Source organism: Aethalodelphis obliquidens, unplaced genomic scaffold (genome assembly GCF_003676395.1).
Source record: "Aethalodelphis obliquidens isolate GAN/ISIS:26980383/991018 unplaced genomic scaffold, ASM367639v1 scaffold14, whole genome shotgun sequence".
Lineage (NCBI taxonomy): Eukaryota > Metazoa > Chordata > Mammalia > Artiodactyla > Delphinidae > Aethalodelphis > Aethalodelphis obliquidens.
The window spans coordinates 7,518,651-7,521,112 of record NW_020837958.1 but is presented as its reverse complement, the minus strand read 5'-3'; the positions used below and the strand labels follow the sequence as shown (position 1 = coordinate 7,521,112).

At 41.3% G+C, this 2,462-nt stretch overlaps 1 pseudogene; it reads right to left on the bottom strand.

Annotated features, from left to right (window-relative positions):
* Positions 1-577: 577 nt before the first annotated feature.
* LOC113625151 (40S ribosomal protein S11-like) lies at positions 578-1,179 on the bottom strand (annotated as a pseudogene).
* Positions 1,180-2,462: the final 1,283 nt, after the last annotated feature.

The window sequence follows — 2,462 nt, the reverse complement described above, 5'->3', positions numbered from 1 at the left end:
GCCATAAAGTGGGTCTCTTGAGCCTCTATGACATTACGTTGTTGATATGTAAAATATTCTGTAAGGTCTTAGACAGCAGTTCTGGCAAACAAATGGACTGACTCCAGTTATTCCAAAATTGCAGTCTGACTGACACCCAAACCCATGCTCTTAGATAGATACCACTCTATGTTTATTCCCTCACGATTCAGATAACAGCAGAGGGCCTAAGATTATACCCAAGCAAAGGAAATAAAGTTGAAACCTTGAGAAATATACAGCAAAACAAAGAGCTCACTTTAATTCTAAACACAAAGATAGAGAGGGGAAGACAGTAGTTTTCATCCCATTCCCATATACACCTATGAATAAACACAGGTAATATTTACTGAGAGCTTACTCTGTGCTAGTCATTGTTCTAAGTACTTGGCTTTAATTAACTCTTTTAAACTTCTCAACAAACATATGGCTATCCCATTTTAGTGCTGAGAACACTGGGGCACAGATTAACACACTCCTTTCTTTCGCTAGTAAGTGTTGAATCCTGCATTCTAAACTGTGTGGTCTGGCTTCAGGGTTTTTACACTTAAATGCTACACTATATCACTTCTAAAAACAGGAAAGAGGGAAAGAAAGACCCAGGGTGCAGTTTTTTTGTTTCTTTGTTTGTTTTTTGACTGGGAAAATAAATTATTTTGTTTGGGGCAGTGGGCAGTGGTCCAGTCTTAGAACTGCTGGAATGCTTCTTGGTGCCATCATCCTCGTTGACCTTGAGCATGTTGAAGTGCACCATCTTGCTCAGGGGCCGGCACTCGCCCACTGTGACACTGTCGCTGATTCCAACATCCCTGAAGCAGGGGGAAAGGTGCACAGACATGTTTTTGTGGTGCTTCTAGAAGCAGTTGTACTTTTGGATGTAGTGGAGGTAGTGTCGGTGGATGACAACGGTCTTCTGCATCTTCATCTTGGTCACCACGCCAGAGCGCACCCGCCCTCGATGGAGACATTACCAGTAAAAGGGCATTTCTTGTCAATGTAGGTGCCCTCCATGGCCTCCTTTGGTGTCTTGAAGCCCAGACCAATGTTCTTGTAGTATAATGGGAGCTTCTCCTTGCCAGTTTCTCCAAGCAGGACCCTCTTCTTGTTTTGAAAGATGGTCAGTTGCTTTTGGTAGGCACGCTCAGTCTGAATGTCTGCCATCTTCCCAGCTGCCTGAAAAAAAGCCAGGGTACCCTTTTTTTTTTTACAAACTTCCCTAACCATTCAATATCCTTACTGCCCACCAGGTAGTCATATAAACCTCCAGTACCAGCCTATAAGGGAGAATAAGAAGAAGGGGTGTGTTTCTAGTAAAGTGACAAGGATATCATACTTGGATTTGAGCATCGTGTCAGCCAGTTCTGGCTGGGAGACCACAGAAACTCTTACCCCTTTGGGCTTCAGTTTCCTCTGAAGTAGGATTAGATGCTTTCTCAGGTTCTTGGCTATTTCATAACCAAGAAATAATTATCATACTGGATTATGTTGAACTACCTGGAATTTGGGAGAATGGGTTCACTTTTCCACATAAATGGAACCTCAGCTGCTTACCTGAGAATGTCTTTACCATCACAGCTTATCTGGAGAAAACATCAAGGTGAATCTTTTAACCTTGAGCTCTAACAGTACTTGTTTGAGTGAAAGGTACAACCTTATCCTAGAAGCTAAAACCTGGTGACAAAGGGGCAATCAGCTTGAATCACAGTGAAGGGACATTCCTCATTTCAAAGCTGAACCTAAATGCTATGCTCTGTGACAAGCAGGTGAACTCTCAGAGGCCCTGAAAAGTTGGTGAATCCATCAGCATGGGGAATCGGCTATCTTGACTGCAAATGACTCATTCTGGCACCCCCTTGACAGCTGCTGATTTGTTTCCTTAAGACAACTCTTTTATTAGAGAAAGATATGTAGGTATGAGCTGCATGGTTTCACATGAAGAGAGCAAACAGAATGAAATCTAGGTTAAGAGAGCTCCGCCAATACACTGAAGCAAACAAGCCATCTCTGCAAAAATAACCACCTCTCTCTTTCTTCTTTCACAACACGGTAGCGGTAAGATTATCTAAAAGTTAAGCGGTAAGATTATCTAAAGTTAAGTTAGCGGTAAGATTATCTAAAGTTAGCGGTAAGATTATCTGAAGTTAAGTCCCATCCTTTCAACAAGCATTCCACTTCTCAAACTGATGCACCACATATGTCTATTGTCTATTAAAATATCACACACACACACATAGGCAAGGAGAAGTCTAAAAAGAAGGTAGCATATGTATTCATTTAATCAGTTATTCTACTGAAAAAGAGTTGTTAGTACTTCTCTATATATCACGTTATGCACTGGAAACACAGATGTGAAAGAGGACAGATCTCCTTCCAATGAGAGAGGTTATAATCTAGCAGAGGAAATAGAAAATCACATCCACAATTACAATAGCAAGTGAAAAATA